The sequence below is a fragment of the Chiloscyllium plagiosum genome, unplaced genomic scaffold (assembly GCF_037043375.1).
Source record: "Chiloscyllium plagiosum isolate Xiang-an unplaced genomic scaffold, Cpla_swu_hap1 HiC_scaffold_48, whole genome shotgun sequence".
NCBI lineage: Eukaryota > Metazoa > Chordata > Chondrichthyes > Orectolobiformes > Hemiscylliidae > Chiloscyllium > Chiloscyllium plagiosum.
In genome coordinates this window covers 45,651,452-45,669,708 of record NW_028270186.1, presented here as the reverse complement: position 1 = coordinate 45,669,708, position 18,257 = coordinate 45,651,452, and positions in this window count along the sequence as shown.

Genomic DNA, 18,257 nt, shown 5'->3' with positions numbered 1-18,257 from the left:
GCTAGGGGAGTGGCAAGTTATGGAGCACAAGTATTCAGTACTATTGCCAGAATATTGTCAGATTATGGACCCTATGGAGTATCCAGTATCTCCAATCATTTCTGGATATCGCGTGGACTGAATCAAATTGGCTGATGACTGGTAACTGAATCGCTGTGGACAACTGTAGGATCTTCCACTCAGCACTTCTGACTGAAGATTGTTGCGAATGCATCAGCCTTATCTTATACACTGAAGTGCTGGGCTCTTTCATCATGGAGGAAGGGGTTATTTGTGGAATCTCTTCCTCCCGTGAATTGTTTAATTGTCCCCAATGTTTCTCGACTAGATGTGGAAGGACTGCAGTGCTTAGATCTGAACCGTTGCTTGTGGGATCACTTCGCTCTGTGTATCACTTACTGCGTATGCTGTTTGGCGCACAAGAAGTCCTTTTTGGTGGCTTCACCAGGCTGACCCCTCATTGTCAGGTATGCCTAGTGCTGCTCCTGCCATCCTGCACACTCCACTGAACCAATGTTGATCCTCTGGATTGATGGCAATTGTTGCGATGGGGATATGCCAGGCCATGGGGTTATGTGGGAGTACAATTCCACTGCTATTTATGACCCACAGCACCTTATGGACATCCAGATTTGAACTGCTAGATCTGTTCAAAGTCTGTCCTATTTAGCACCGTGATAGTACCACCCACAATGGTTGAGGCTATTCTCAATGTGAGGTGTGACTTTATCTCCACAATGACTATGCGGTGGTCTCTCTTACCGATACTGTCATGGACAGATACTTCTGCAACTGGCAGATTAATAAGGCTGTGGTAAAGTATGTATTTTCCTCTTGTCGGTTCCTTCACCACCTGCCGCTAGTTATATCCTTTAGGACCCAGCCAGCTCGATCAGTATTGCTGTAGCTGAGAAACTGTTGGTGGTGAACATTGAAATCCCCCACCCAGAGTACATCCTGCGTACGTGATACCCATAGTGCTTCCTCCAAGTATTGGTCAGCATGGAGGAGTACTGAGTCATCAGTTGAGAGAGCCTGGTACATGATAATCATCAGGAGGTTTCCTTTCCCATGTGCAAACTAATGCCATGAGACTTCATGGGATACGGAGTCACTGTTGAGGACTCCAAGAGCAATTCCCTTCCAATTGTATCCCACTGTACCGCCACTGCTGCTGTGTTCGTCCTGCTGATGAGGCAGGAGATATCTGGGGAAGGTAATGGGGAGTCTGGGACATAGTCATACTCACCGAATCATACCTTTCAGAAACTGTCAGGCTATTACTTGTCGAGTCAGTTTAATTCGATTCACTGTTTCCTGCCAGCTGTCCCATTCTAGAAACATGTCCATATATTAGCCCCAATCCACTCAGATTTGATTTTGCAAATTGGGCTTGGAGTTTTACCAACATTTTCCTAAAAATCAAAATGTTTTACATCCATTGCTTCTCTTTCATTTGTCTCCCAGTTTGTTTCTCAAACATAATTCCCATTTCATAAATGTATGTTGGTGTTGTCTATGACCATTACTTTCAGCAACAATAATTTCTGCTAAACCATTTACTTACTATGTTTATTGTTCCATGTACTCTACCATTTTCCCACACCAGACTTGGTTTTCCTTGTATTGTTGGAAAGTTCTGTGAAGACAGAACTGAAGTAGTGGCTTCATAGTTCTGCCATTTCCGTGTTCCCCATTCTCCATTCTCTGGTTTCAAACTGTAAGGAAACTGCACTTGTTTTCTCATATTTCTCACATTGACATAATTTAACAGGCTAATACAGTTCACTCTGATAACCCTTATGAATATAACTCTTCAGAAATCCATCAATTCCTGCCTTAAACTGTTCAATAATTGACCTTCCACACCATACACTCACAGGGGCATCGACTCTGTGCCAACCGAAATACAGCACGATCTATACTAGTCCCACTTTCCTACTCCAGGCACATAGTCTGAAATGTTATGACACTTCCAATTGCTCGTCCAAGTACTTTTTAACGATTGTGAGTTGATCATTCCCCTCTCAGGAAGTAATCCCACAACCACACACCGCGAGGTGAAAAAATGTTTAAATCATCTCTGAACCTCAAACTCTTCACTTTAAAAGTGTGTTCCTTTGTTCTTGACCCTCTCACTAAAGGAACAGCTGCTGTCTATCCACCCTGTTGGTGTCGCTTATAAACTTATCCTTCTGAATCACTGACTGCTCAGCTTTCTCTGCTCCAAAGTAAACAACCCGAGCTTATCCAGCCTCTCTCCATAGCTGATATGCTCCATTCCAGGGAACATCCTGGTGAATCACCTCTGCACCCTCTCCAATACAATCACATCCTTCCTGGAATGTGGTTCCCGGAACTACATACAGTACTCCATTTTGGCCGAACCAAAGCACTGTATTGCTCTTATAATCTACACCTTGATTAGGAAATGCTACACCCAAGGGCCAATTCTTAACTAGTCCATTAACCTGTCCAGGAGAAAGTGAGGAATGCAGATGCTGGAGATCAGAGAGAAAAATATGTGTTGCTGGAAAAGCGCAGCAGGTCAGGCAGCATCAAAGGAGCAGCAAAATCCACGTTTCGGGCATAAGCCTTCTTCAGGAATCTGCCAGAAACATCGATTCTCCTGTTTCTTTGAAGCTGCCTGACCTGCTGTGCTTTTACAGCAACACATTTTTAAGCATTCACCTGTCCAGTCACATTCAGGGATGTGTGGAGAAGCACAATCTGAGCTTCCTAGTGTGCTGTCATTCATTGAGTCCTCCACTGCCTGGTTCCTTCTCCCAAAGTGCATCGCCTCATATTTATCAGGGTTACATTCCATCTGCCATTGATGTGCCCATCTGACCATTCCATCTGCATCTTCCTGTAACTTAAGGCCTTCCTCCACGCTGCGAACCACCCAGCCAATCTTTATGTCAAACATACACTTACTTATCACACCTCCCCCACTCTCCACCTAGCCCCCCTCCACATTCAGATCTATATTTTGTTATGAATAACACAAACAATAAGGGACACAGCACTGATCTCTGTGGTACACCAGGAGACACTGGTCTCCAGTCACACAAACAGCTTTCTCCCACCACCCTCTGTCTTCTGCTACTAAGACAATTTTCGTTGTAACTTGCCAAGTTATCCATCATATTGTGAGATTTTACTTTATTTTTCAGTTTCCCAGGTGGAAATTTGTCAAAGGCCTTCCTACAAAACTAAATAATCGACCTCCTCAAACTAATTCAATCAAATCCATAGGATGTGACTTTCTCCTGATAAAGTCATGATGATTATCCCTGAACAAACCTTGCGACTCTGATTGGAGTTCAATTTTCTCCTTTCCTATTTTCTCCAGTAGTTTCCTTAACAGTGATCTAATACTCGCTCGTATATAGTTCCCTGGTCTATCTCTCCCACCCTTACAGTGAAGTGGAATCGTATTAGCAGTTCTCCAGTTCTCTAGCACCTCCCCTATGGCCAGATTCTAATTGAAATATTCAGTCAGGGTCTTTCCTCCTTTGACCCTAACAGCCGCCTGTGATACAACTCATTCAGACATGGAGATTGGTCCAAATTTGGACAGAACAAAGCCTCAAATCCCTGCTCGTATTTTACATCAATCTGTTCAAGAGCTTCCTAGTCCATCTTCTTGACTTCTGTACCTGCCTCCTCCTTCTCCCAAGTAAAATAGATGTGAAGGTCTCATGTAACAATCCATCAATGTTCTCCAGCTTGACACACAGATTGCCCCTTTGGTGTGTAATGGACACTAACTGTTTGCTGATTATTCTGTTCGGACTTGTCCGTGTAGAATATCATGGGATTCTCCCTTATCTCGCCTACTTGTATTTCTTCATGTCCCTCTGTTATTCAGTCCTTTCGATGTTTCTAAGATGTACTACAATCAACTCTCATGTTTTGAAACTCGAGATTACAGGCTGAGGTTCCCAGTCAGACAATCTTGCCATTTTACGGATTAATCTGGATAATACCTTTTGCAGTTCCTCTGTAGTCAATATGTTCTTTCTTAGATTGGGACTCCGAACGATACACAATACTCTAAGGGTAGTCTCACCAATGCTCGATGCAACTGGTGCACGACATCCTCTATCTTCCAATTACATTCACATGAATGTAAATCTAATTTTTCCTTTCCCAGTGGCATATGTTTTTTTAGATTAGATTAGATTAGATTACAGTGTGGAAACAGGCCCTTCGGCCCAACAAGTCCACACCGACCCGCCGAAGCGAAACCCACCCATACCCCTACATTTACCCCTTATCTAACACTACGGGCAATTTATTATGGCCAATTCACCTGACCCTGCACATCTTTGGACTGTGGGAGGAAACCGGAGCACCCGGAGGAAACCCACGCAGACACGGGGAGAACGTGCAAACTCCACACAGTCAGTCGCCTGAGGCGGGAATTGAACCCGGGTCTCTGGCGCTGTGAGGCAGCAGTGCTAACCACTGTGCCACCGTGCCGCCCACAATGTTCTTCCCAATACCTCTAGGTTCAACTTTTCTTATGAACTTACAGTGTGAGTTCTTTAGAAAAAAGCTCATGAATATCCAACTATACACTATCCAATGGTTCATCATTGCCCATGTCCACAAGAATCGTCTTCAAACCATTCCAAAAATATGTTTGCCACTTCTGGGTTTCCTTTCATCGGTACATTCTCACACTCCCCAGTTATGTTTTTTTCCTTCTCAATATCTAGTAGCATGTTCTTTGTAATCGAGTCGAACAGATACATGAATGCGGATGACAAGATAACTGGTCTGTAGTTCACCATTCTCCAAATTCATCCTTTCTTAAACTGTTGGATAATATTTATATCCTTTGCCTTATCCAGTTTGGCTGAATGACTTTCCGGAATGTGTCGGAAAATAAAGTGACAATCCGCGATGCACTCAACATGTCTATTGCTGCTTCCTCTGAAATTCTTGTATCAAGTACATCTCGTCTGTCAGATTTATAAATACTCACTCCAGATTTATTTTCAAAGATAGGTTCAACACTGATAAGAATGATCTTAGACTTTACTTACACAAGTCCCATGGTCACTGGGTATTTCTGGAAGAATTTCTGGACATTCTTCCATGAAGATAGACGCAAAGAAACTGTTTCTTTTCCCTGCGATTTCTCTGTTCTCTGCAATAAATTATCCTGAACGCACACCAACTGTTCCACATTTGGCCTTGTTTTTTTTTCATACATTGATAGACGCTTTTTAGCACTCTTCATGTTTTTCTTTCGTTTGCACGCTTTTTCTTTTTCTGATTTTCTTCTCAGTTTCTTGATCATCCTTTGCTGGGTCCTACATTTCTCTGAACCCACTGGCTTACTGCAAAACTTGGCATTTTTCTAAGCTGCCTCCTTTCATCTAATAGGTAGATGAAGGTGGGGTTGAAAGTGATCGTCGAGGGGAGGGTGGACCACATTGATCGGAAGGAAGGTGGACACATTGGAACGTTCAAAAGGGCGGTGCTGACTTGGAACGTTGGAGCGAGATAAGGTGGGATTTGGGGAAATGGGGAAATGGTGAGATCCACTATGATCCCCTGTGGTTGGAGGGTCCCAAGGCAGAAGTGGAGGCTTTCTTCCTCCAGGCTTCTGGTGGCTCTGGTTTGGTGATGGATCAGGCCCAGAGCCCTCATGTCCTTAGCAGAGTTGGTAGGGGAGTTAAAGTGCTCACCTACAAGGCGATGGAGATGTTCAATGTGGCTGTCCCAGAGATGTTCTCTGAAATGATCCACAAGTTGACCTCCTGCCTCGCCAATGTAGAGAAGACCACATTCGGTTTAATGGATGCAGTAGATGAGGCGTTCTGTCTCCCTTCATCACCTATTACTTTCAACCCACCTTCATCTACCTATCACAATCCCATCTACCTCCCCCCGCTGTACCCCCTTCTCATTTATCTCTCAGCCCCCTTGGCCCCGAAGTTTCATTCCTGATGAACGGCTTATGCCCGAAACATCGATTTATCTGCTCTTAGTATGCTGTACAGGGTCTTAGTGTGCTTTTCCAGCACCACACTCTTCGACTCTTAAAGTCCAGCATCTGTAGTCCCCACTTTCTCCTCACACTTTCATGGCTGCATGGCTCAGATTTATAATGGTTACTTCAAATAAAACAAAAACTGCCGTGAACTCAAACAGCATAAAAGAAAAACAATACATTGTGGTCACTGTTCCCAAAAGGTCCTTTCCAGCAAAAGTTTCAATTAGCTCTTCTGATCACTCAACACCAATTCCTAAATAACCTGATCTCGAGCTCGGTGCTCGACATAATGTTCACGCAAACCATCTCACACGTGGTCACGAAATCCATTTTTCCCAGCATCAGCATTCAATTGGGTTAACACAGTTTAGATATAATTTAAACAGTACATTTACTGAAGTATCCACAAATGTGTATATATAATTTCCTGTTTTATAACATGTCCAGCATTTGTATTGCAGCTTTCACTTTGATATATAACTCCCATCAATGTTTGCTCCTCCTTGCTGTTTTTGCGCTCCACCTTACTAGCTTCTGTGGAATCTGAGCGACGTGGGCTCTGGGGAGATTAATGGTGGATTTCATCTCGCCACATCATTTATAATCTTCTCAAACTTTAATTTCTCCAGATCTCCCATTATGCTGATGGTGTAGAGAAGGACAACTATCTTCCAACTATGCTCTATATTCCCCCAGAGAGCTGAGCCTGCTCTAACCTGGGTGGGAAACTTATAACAGGCTGGTAAAGTGTTGCTGATGCTGTACAGGGTCTTAGTGCGATCACATCTGGAGTAGTGTGAACAGATTTAATCTCTTCAATGAAGAAAGGATGTTGTTATATTGGAAGCAGCTCGGAGATGGTTCCCTCAGCTGATTCCTGCAATGAAGGTGCTAACTTATAACGAAAGGATGATCAGCTTGACCCAGTAGCCATTGGAGTTGACAAAAAGTAAGGATGATCTTATTTCAACATAGATGACAGAAGGAGTCAACAAGTGAAGCGAATTATACAGATAGTGGAGGAATCCATTCCGTTCTCCAGCCTGTTACACAGGAACAACAGGAGGATATTCAGGCCTTCGCATCTGTTACACCAAAACAGGACGAGGCTAGTCAGCCCCTGGAGCCTGATATACATTTACAGAAGGAGGCCAGTCAGCCTAATCGAGCCAATAACATTAGGCCATGCTGCACCAGTATCCTGTTAAACAGCAACAGGATCAGTCCATTCAGCCTCCTCAAGTCTGTAACATAGGAACTGGAAGAGGTCACACAGTGACAAGAGATTGTTACACTGGGATAACAGGAGGCCATTCAGACCCACCGAGCCTATTATAAGGGAATTGGATTATGATAAAAACTATCTGAGACTTCTTTCATGAAAAAAGGAAGAGCTAATTTAGACACGTGGTTGTTGCATGGGAACAAGAGAAGACCAATCAATCCCTCGGGATACATGAGGAGACCGTTCAGTATATCCACCTGTTATGGAGAAGTATGAGAAGACCCATCAGCCCCTCAAAATGTTACCCAGCAACAGGAAGATTCCATAATCTCCCAATCCTCTAAAGCATCAACAGGAGGAGGTCATTCTGGCCTTGGAGATGGCAACATGGGAACACCAGAAAGACGTCAGCCCATCGAGTTTGTACACCAGCAGGATGATGAGTCCATTCAGCCACACATGGCTCTTACACAGCATTTGGAGCTGTGTAAAAACGTTTGCCCATTAAATAGGAATTCAATGAAAACGCAAAGGGTTTCGTAAGGGAAGAACTTATAATAATGGTATACATTAGGGACTAAAGTGTAACAATAAACTATTGTAATTTAAGAAAAATGGTTAGAGTCCATTGTTCAGGACATTTGCAAAGTTAAACCACAATTCGTCAGAGTCAACATGGTTTTACGAAGGCTAAATCGTGTTTGAATTGTTTGCTTGAGTTATTTGAAGATGTCACAAACAATATGGATTGTGGGAATCCTGGAGATGGAACATATCTGGTCTTCCTGAAGGCATCGGGTATGTCACTTCTCCAAAGACTAAGTGGTAAGATCAGACAACATGGGTTTAGGAGTAATTTATTAGCTTGGATGGAGGATTGGTTAACCAACAAAATGTAGTTTTGAAATGTGTAATTTTCTTTTGGCAAATGCAATTTGTGGGGTGCCATTGATTTCAGTTCTCATGCCTCAACCATTTGCGATCGATGGTATTACTGTACTCGGTTGATGGGATAGAAAATACGGTGCCACATTTTCAGATGACACTAGCATTGGTAGGAAATTAATTCGGAATGATGATGCAAGAGATTTAAAACTATATGGATACTTTGGATGAATGGGCCAACGTTTGGCAAGGAAAACTAAAGTGAATAAATATGGGCTATTCAAGTTGGCCAGTATAATAGAAAGGCAAATTATTATCTAAATGGAGAGAAAGTTCAAAGTGTTTAGGTGCAGAGGGATCTGGTGTCTGCTTGCATATCACAGAAAACCTGCATGCGGTTACTGCAAATAATGAGAAATGCAAGCATATTTTCAGTGTTTATTTATAAAAGCATAGAGTAGAAAGGTATTGAGTGTTGGTGCAGCTATGCAAGGCATTAGTGAGGCTGCAACTGGAGGACAGTTTGGGTGTCCTGCAGAATGAGGTATTTCCATTGGAGACAATTCAGAAGAGCTTCATTAGATTGATTCCATATTTGAAGTGTTTGTCTTATGAAGAGCAGTTTAGGTCTATACTCTCGAGTTTATAAGAATGAAAGGAGATCTCATTGAGGTCTGTAAAATGCTAAAAGTAATTGAATGTGTAGATGTGGAGTGGATTTTTTTCACGTGTCGCAATCTACAACAAGAGACTAGGAGTTTTAGGTTGAAGAGATGGCAGGAAAGTGGAACTGAGGCCGTGTAGACATCAGCCTCATCGAGGGGTTGGATTCCTCAAAGATGCTCCTTGTTCTTATTTAACTCTTCTACTGTGTTGCACAGGAATGGGGGAGGACTGGGTATCATACAAGATGCAGGCTCTCAGGATAAATCAGTCTCACTCAGTTAGAGAGAACGTAACCAGTAAGGTCATACAGTGACCAGCGCTCTTTTCTCAACTATTTACAATCTATATTAATGATCAGGAGGATGGAACAGATATACAGATGCTGAGTTTGGTGATGTCGCTGTGGTCAGCAAGAGATTAAATTATCAAGAGAAGGTGGAGAGTCTGCAAATAGATTCAGAGAGGTAAAGGCAATAGATAATAGTTTGGAAGGTGGAATTTAAGATGATATAAACTGTCATTTCATTTACTGGAATAATAGAAAGCAATATGTTACTGAAATGGAGAGGGATTACATGACTTAATGATACTGTGTACTGGGGGGTTCACTCAGGTTCGTTCAGACATGGGAGGTTTTGCTCCATCGCTGATCGTCAGCTCCCAGACACTCCAAGTGACCCCATTGCTCTCCGTAAACATGGAATACTTTGATGTGGCTGATTGGCGATGGGGATGGTGTTTTGAAACGTGCATCAAGGGGACGTAAATTATCCAAGATATATTCAATTCTTTCTACGTGGAGACCCGATGACAATGGGAATGGCTGACTGCTTCTGAATGAAGAGGCCGGGACTGCTGCCAGGGCAGTGGGTATTCACCAACATGATGTACTGTGCATGGGCACGCTGTAACATTAATAGAGAAAGAGAGCGAGCTCCTTCAGTTCCTCTACCTCTCCCCATTGACATGGATACCCTGCAGATGGCATGTACACCATCGGGAATCCCACTACACTGAATACACCCGGCAGCTCCCTGCTGAGGGAGAAACAGTGCTTCTCATCCATCATATATATCCTCCATCATCGAATGGTGACGTTGATGTTGAGATACTGGGAAATGATGGATATGTCACCTAGTCCTGCCTGGAAAGTTCTGGATCATAGAAGCTGAATGAAACAGTGACGCTAACAGCCACTGGCGGCAGCACCCTCCCCCTGATGTGAAGCTGCAGGTCGTGTTGAAGGAGGTGACAACGCTCTGTGATCAGCTCCTTGTTCAGTCATGGCCCCTCACACTCTGCTCCTGGGTCAAGTGGAGCTTGGGAAGCTGGTCCTGGAAAACCCGGAGTTGATAGAGCAGATCCCTTTCCCCCACACACTCGCTGGGTGGTTTCAGAGCTTACCCTCTCTGCAGCCTCTGCTCCATTGGTTGTTCATGTTGCAGGCTCAGATGTTGTAACTACAGTCCCCATTCTCCATCCACAGTTGGGTCGCCAAATCCTCAGGTCTCTCTGAATGTCTGAGGCAACTTACAGCACAACCTCCAGCAAACCATCCCCTGCCCCTCCACTAAATTTTCAATTACAGGAGCCAGTCAGAAACCCCTCGGTACAAGTGTTGTGAACCAGACCAGATCCCCGCAAAATATTGTAAGAAGGCCGCTTAGACCCAAACCTTTCCTTATTTAGAATAGAGATGGGAAGTGTGCCTTACAGATATGTTGTGACTGGTCAAACCACTCGATATTAAGCAAAATATAATCTATTCAAATGCTTTAGTTAAAATACAATCAAAGAAAAGAACATTTCGGGATGGCTTATATGTTGGAACACTTACACAAACAATAGATACCGTACCTTCTTGGTTTACACCGCTTGGCACAAAGATATATTCAAATACAGATCCTTACAGCAGTTTTCCAATCCAGGAGGAAACAACATCAACAGAGATCTCAGAGAGAAAAGCAGCTGGGGATCATGTATGAAAATTTCCAACCTTTTTGGGATCCCCAGCAGCTTCTGAATGCTGCAGCTAAAAACAAAATGAGAAACCCTGGTCTGGGAGAGCTGGCCACTGCCCTTCCATTGTTACCACAGTTTTAATGAAACCTAAAATCTCAGTTATTTTCTTAAACTGTTTTCAGACAGAAAGTCTGCACCTCCGCCTTTAAAACCTCTCTTCAAGAAAAAACTCAAGAGAAAATTACCTTTTTGCCGTGATAGTATCCTCACAATTCCATCTTTAATACAATAATCCATCAATACACAAAGGTGGATTCATTTTAGACCTCCTAATCTTCCTCTATTAGTAGACTGAAATGCATATACATTACATTGACTGTGAGCATATAAATGTTCACAACTAGTTTCGATTTCAGGCATTTTATTCCTGCCAAGTCTCCACAACGTGTCAAAACGTAGGGTTTCTCGCCCTGTCACCTGTATAATTTCAAACTAAATGGCAGCAATAATAAGCTCAATCGAAACAGACGGGTAGTTTTCTCCCTAGACTCCTGCAAAAACTGTCGCGGGTCACGATCAGTGATAAAGGTTGGTCTCATGTATGTTATTCGCAATTTAAATGCTGAAATGTAGTAACGCCAACACTAAACTCAAGGCATCCTTCCCCATTGTGAAATAAATGTGTTGATATTTCCACTGGACACTCCAAACACACGTTACATAATGGAGCACTTCTCATCTCTCCAATAGTCCTTCTGAAAGACAAAGCTCCTCATGTCTCAGCATAAAAGAGTTACATACTTCTGTACCTCTTAATGCTCTAACCTCTTTACCTGCTATTCCTGGCCTATGCCAGTTAATCTTACTCTCACAGGTATATGTTTTAAGAAGATGTCACACATTCTTCACAACCTCGCAAAGAAACCAATCTTTGATTTCTGAACCCAATCATCAGCAGCAGCCATTTCTCAGCTTGCCGTTTTAACTCTCTGCTCTTCCACACGACTTCTCACGGCTGCAGGAAGTGGATTGTTGAACTTCACCAAAATAAGAATCTCTCTAAGAGTGTCTTAGGTTTGCTCTGTTTTTAATACCCTTACCCACCTTTCAAAATTACTTTGTTTGATCCTTTCAAACTCAATGTGCGTTTTACCAGGGACCCTTTTTTAGATTCCTGAAACGCTGTCTGTCGGCTTCTGGCCCAAGCTCATATGCACTTCAGATGGCTTTCTTCACCACCCCATACTGGCCAGATACCTCCTCCGTTAGGGATGCAAATACCTATCAGCTTTGTTTGGATCAACTAAATCCACATGGTCACTGGGCACTGCATTTGTTTAGCCACTTTCTCAAATGAAATTCAAAAGGCTTCCCCATCCTTCTCATCAAATTTAGATAATGCCTGGATGCATTTAAACAGAACCCCATTAGACCACTGGTTACAATAGGGTTGTTCAACCTCACTATCCTCCTCATCCCGCCGACCGTCTGCCTTCATCTCCGCCTTCTATGTCAACTTTCCTCTCTAACTGTTAACTTTTTAAGTTGAAACTCTCTGCTTTTCTTCTGTCCTTTTCTCTCTTCTTCTTCATTTCCTTTTTTTATTTCTACTTTTCATCATAATTCAAACTGTTTCAATTCCTTCTCATGTTCAAATTGCCTCATTTGAAATTGAATTCCAGCCGTTTCCAAAGAGTCTGATGGCAGTTCTACCAAATGTAATTGCCGAGCTGTAGCTGTAAATATCTCTCATTTTCTCACAGACAAACGCAACCCCAACTCCAGCTTGTCTGTCAATTCCTACAGCTTTGCCTTCATTACCTTTTGTAAAACCGCCAACTTCACTTCCGCCACACCCAGTTAATGACTGAAAGAATCGTTATACACAAACCACTATGTAAACCAACCGAATTCACACCCACAACAAAAGACACTAACAGCTACCATACACGACCTTTGAACGCAGTAGTCTCCCGGTGCATAATCTCCAGTGTCTGCGTGACCTTATTCTGGATTCTCTGGTTTCCTCCCACAATTCAAAGATGTGCATGTCAGGTAAATTGGCCATGCTAAATTGTTCATAGTTTTCAGGGATGTGTGGGTTAGGAGCCTTAGTCGGGGAAAATGTGTAATAATAGGGTAAAGGAATGGGTCTGGGTAGGTTACTCCTCGGAGGGTCGGTGTGGACTTGTTGGGTCGAATGGTCTGTTTGCACACTGTAGGGATTGTAATTCTCAACCCAATTTGGTGTTATCGATTTAGAACCAGACAAGAGGCCCCAGTTTGCAATAGACCAACCAGACTGCCTCAAACCATTTTAAGAGGGTAGGTTGGATGCCAAACCTTTCTTATTTTAAAGGTAGATGTGAAGTAGGTGTTCCAGATGTGATGTTACTAGTCAAACTACTCACCATTAAGAAAAACACAATGTATTTAAACACTCTCATGAAAATCCATTCAAAATGACGAAGAATTTAGAATAATTTAACTATTGGAAATCTTAGAGGAGAACGTGAGTTCTGCAGATGCTGGAGATCAGAGCTGAAAATGTGTTGCTGGAAAAGCGCAGCAGGTCAGGCAGCATCCAGGGAACAGGAGAATCGACGTTTTGGGCATAAGCCCTTCTTCAGGAGAAGACGGGCTTATGCCCGAAACGTCGATTCTCCTGTTCCCTGGATGCTGCCTGACCTGCTGTGCTTTTCCAGCAACACATTTTCAGTATTGGAAATCTTAACCGAATAATGGATACCATACCTTCTACAGACGAACTGTTCCAATATACTAATATCCCATAAACACACCCCTTGGCTAAAAGGTACATTCAGACATACATTCTTGCATACAGTTCTCCAATCCAGGAGGAATCAGTATCAAGTCAGGTGTCAGAGAGAGTAGCAGCTGGAGATACGTTACTAGGCCGTTGTTACTCCGATTTATTAAAAACCCTAAAAGCGTCGTAAGTTATTTACTTGAGCCGTTTTCAGTAGCCAGTTTGGCCTTTAAGATTTCTTATTGAAAAAAAAAGGAGAAAATAACTTTTTTTTTTAAAATGACAGCATTGTCAGACAATTTAGATGTCTGATCCTTTACTCTCGGGGCTTTCTCGTGCTACTGATCGCAAGGTCGCCCTGAGAGAGACAAATACAGGTACAGACGAAGTTGGAAGGATGTGTCTCATAACTTCTGAAACACCCCTGTCCATGGACCATCACATGGGACATACCGGGAAGTGAACAACAGCCTGACGCACACCTTTTCACTGTTTCTCAGCTTCACAATGATTGCACTCGATACACTAGGGAACCAAAAACAAAGATCAGGGAAAGATACAGATGAACAGAAAGATTCACATTAAACAGACAGTTAATTAACTGCAAAGATATTGTGGAAATATGGGGAGAAAGACAGGGCAGTGGGACTAACTGCAGAATTGAGATCTTCGACAGAAAACTTACAAGAATGAGAACATTGAATAAAGGCATTGTCGAATGCGAAACTCATTGTTTGAGAAGGAACGCACATGGAGGAAATTATTTTAAATAAGAACAACTGGCAGGCTTTTTCTTAATCGACAGAGAGAGAACGAGAGAAGTTTCATGGACAGATGAGATAAAGTGTTTGAGAATGTCAATAAAGGCATTGCCAGAGACAATAGCAATATACATCGGCATACACATGAATTACAGATGGATGGGAGTTTGGTGTGTAATCGAATCAGATTTGCTTCGGCAGGTTTGAAGCCGGAGCGTCAGCGGCACATTTTTGGCTTCCTTAAGCCTGTATTTCATAGCTCAAGGTTCAAACAGGGGATGGAATAAACCAGTGAGATATATTCTGGAGTGGTGAGTATTTCAAGTTAGAAATGGTCAGGATATGGTGTCATGAATCAGCTCATGGTCAAAGGGATCACCCACAGTTGTGACTTGTCTGCTTCAGCCGCAGATATTGGCCAGGGATGGGAGGGAAACAGTGGAAGGAAGTGGAGTTTGTAACCAGAACAGTGGAGAATGATCTCCATGCTGTTAATAATTCAATAACAAGAGCAATGATACAATAAATTGCAGTTCTCCGCTGAAACTGAGTAGGTCAACATAGAGACCCATGAGTAACAATGTCAGATCAGAGAGGGAGACAGTAATTGAACACATTCTTTGATGTAGTTAGCAGTAGTCTGTAGAGTGAATCTATGGATTGTGAGTTTCAACAGGAAGATAATAGGGCCAAGAAGGGTAGACTATATGAAAGAACAGTAATACACTCATAACTGGTTTATAGAAAGAAAAATCTGGACAGTGACACTTACCAGGAACACCGACGATAGCCAGGAAAGGATAATAAAAATATTGAATAATGAGAAGAACGTAATAGATTCGCAATGATAATGGCCACCAATTAAATGCAGAAAGATACCAAACATAAATGAATAAACTCCTGTCTATTGTTGGAACATGCCAGTCTAATATTCCCAGATTATGATACATTTTTGGGACATTCCAGTCTAATGTTCTCAGATTCTGATCCATTGTTGGAACATTCCAGGCTAATGTTCTCAGATTCAGATCTCTCCTCCCCCTCTCTCCAAATCTGCTGATCCCTATCAGTGATGTTCCCGCCCATGTTATGGGATAACACATTGAACGGCGCCCATTTATCATTTAAAGATGGAAACCCTCCACTGGAATTATTAGAATCCATGGAGATTGGCATTAATCACTGTCACTGAACAAACACTGGGAAACTGAGCAAAGGCTACGACAATGGATGAATGGACACCGCACAACAATCAACAGACAGGAGGGTTCCCTCCCAGTTGGGGAACACTTCAGTGGTCCAGGATATTCAACCTCGGACATTCTGGTGACCATCCTCCAAGGCGGACTTCAGGACAGGCAGCAGCGAAAAGTGGCCGAGCAGAGGCTGATAGCTAAGTTCGGTACACATAGAGAGGGCCTCAACTGGGACCTTGGGTTCATGTCACATTACAGGTGACCACCATTGCAATATACACACACACACAGACACTCCTATACACACACATACATACGGACACACATGTACGCAGACACACACACAGACACTCACACACACCCTTAGAGACACACACACTCCCACACTCACACGGCACTCTCTCAGAGATTTAGACCACTCTACATTCATGCACACACATATACACTCTCTCTCACTGATAGTCAAAATCCCCCACCCCAGTCACGCACACACACTCCCACACTCACACATGCACCCCGTCACAGACGTAAGACACTCTACATCACTACACAAATATATACATTCTCTCTCACACTCACAACCCCCCAACCCAGACAGACACAGACACACATATACAAACCGACAAAGACCCACATGCCCACATATATTTTGTGGGGTGAATTTGTACTTGCAGAGTTACATGGTAGTTTGCTCAAAAACTGCATGAATTTATGTAAAACTCTGAGCTCAAAAACTGTATGGCTTCATGTAAAACTCTTATCTCACTTTTCAGATTAGAATCAATCTAAACATCATGGCATGGACAGAGAACACAGGGGGTAACACCTTCAATATATTGTCTAGCTAAAACTCACTGTTACAGCTAACCTGAGAATGCAACATTTTAAAAAAAAGTTTTGTGATTTACACATGAAAGAAGTAAAACTATTATGGTATTCGAGCAGATGAAAGACCCAACAGACAATCAAGGTATTTTTCAATGTATAATTTCAGTTACATCACATTGTAAATCTTTGCTATAAAATGTGTGCCTTAGAAGTGTGTCCTGCCCTATCATCTGATGAAGGAGCGGCGCTCTGAAAGCTAGTGTGCTTCCAATTAAACCTGTTGGACTATAACCTGGTGTTGTGTGACTTTTAACTTTGTCCATCCCAGTCCAACACCGGCATCTACAAATCATGACTGAGCTAACAGGCTCAATTAACCAGTTCCACGCATCACTTTTCATATAACTACAAAAGAGAACATTTACTGGGTTTGGATGTAATGGATAATAAAAATGGAATGGACCATAAATCTTTAAATCTTTTTTAAACTTGGATATGAGAGTATTAACAGAACACTGCAGGGGTCTATATATATTCCACTCTGTTTATGAAAGAAGCAGTTATAAAATATCAGATCGGTTGCATAAAGAAAACTCGGGTGGGCAAGTTTCTAGATTCCTTATTGACCAGTGTGAGGCTACTCCTGGTTTTAAGTGCCCTGCTACCAAATCCTTTCATAATCTTGAGACAGAGCATTGGGACTGCTGCTCAGCAACAGGCCGAAGCAATTCTGTCCCTATGGGCCTCTTACAGAGGGATAATAGAAGGCCATTCAGCCCATATTAACCTGTTGCTACTTGAAAATGTGGAAATCTAGAATATTGGCACATTCTGCCAACAAGGAGAAAGTGAGGACTGCAGATGCTGGAGATCAGAGCTGAAAAATGTGTTGCTGGAAAAGCGCAGCATCCAAGGAGCAGGAGAATCGACGTTTCGTGCTTTTTCAGCAACACATTTTTCAGCACATTTTGCCAACAGAATCATTCAAAACAAAGAGATGTGCCACTGCAGCTGTATGAGGTGTTACTGAGTGGGCACCGGGAATACTTGTGTTGGTTATGTTTCTGTAACTGAGAAGGGATGGACCTCCATCAGATACAGTTTAACGGTTGTTCGTCGTCCACGGGCTGCTGTCTCATTTAATGTCTCGGGTCTGTTACACAAAGACAGGAGGAGGCCATTCAACCTTTCCTGTATATTACAGAGGGCTACGATGAGCCCATTCAGCCTCTCGAGCCAGTTACAGAGGGGCAGGAAGTGTTTGTTTAACTTTCTGTTACGCATAAATATTAGTTTTAAATTAGTTGTGGAATAGGAAAGACCTGATGTAAACATTAAAGTTCTAACTTTGAACAAGGTCAATTTTGACAATGTTAGGCGAGCCCTGTGAAAGGCTAATTGGAATACCCTATTCACAGGTAAAGGGATGGTTGTAAAATGCAAGGCCATCAAAACTTGGTTTCAGAGAGTCCAGAGTCAACGTGTTCCTATTAGTGAGAGGGGCAAGCTGGTGGGTGCAGGGAGTGCTGGATGGCTAGATACATTGATGCTCTGGTCAAGGTAAGGAAGGAGGCATATGTCAGGTAAACAGAGCTGAGATCAAGTAAATCCCGAGAGGTGTTTAAGGGCAGAAAGTGCATAGTCAATACGGAAATCTGGCCAGAAAAATGTGGACATGAGATGGCTTTAGAAATAGGGTTAACGAGGCATTGAAGAAATTCTACGAACCATTTAATGATAAAGATTAACTAGGGGGAGAACAGGGCCCCTTAAAGATCAGTAAGACTACCGATGTGTGGAACCTCCCGAGATTGGAGGGATACGAAACAAAAAATTCTCCTCAGTATTTAATGAGGAGGAGGTTACAAGAGCGAGAGAATGAATAAATATATAGTGATACATTGAAAGGTGTCTAAATTACAAGGGGATGTTTGACATTTTAAACACATAA